This window comes from Amaranthus tricolor, chromosome 1 (genome assembly GCF_026212465.1).
Source record: "Amaranthus tricolor cultivar Red isolate AtriRed21 chromosome 1, ASM2621246v1, whole genome shotgun sequence".
NCBI lineage: Eukaryota > Viridiplantae > Streptophyta > Magnoliopsida > Caryophyllales > Amaranthaceae > Amaranthus > Amaranthus tricolor.
The window spans coordinates 33,100,349-33,100,548 of record NC_080047.1 but is presented as its reverse complement, the minus strand read 5'-3'; positions in this window follow the sequence as shown (position 1 = coordinate 33,100,548).

Here is a 200-nt window from a genome sequence, read left to right as displayed (position 1 = left end):
GATTAGCTTAAACTTTTAGTTGAGTTGATTTCTTGACAAGGTTTCAAAAGTTGGCGTGACAAAAGGTCACGGGTTCGAATCTCAACCACCACTCATTTAAAGTGGAATATTTAGTGCCTGGTATGAGAATGGCCTATGTTGCATCCATACTTCTAGCCTAAAGGGCTCTCGTGTGAGGGGACGTGTTAAGGTACATATAA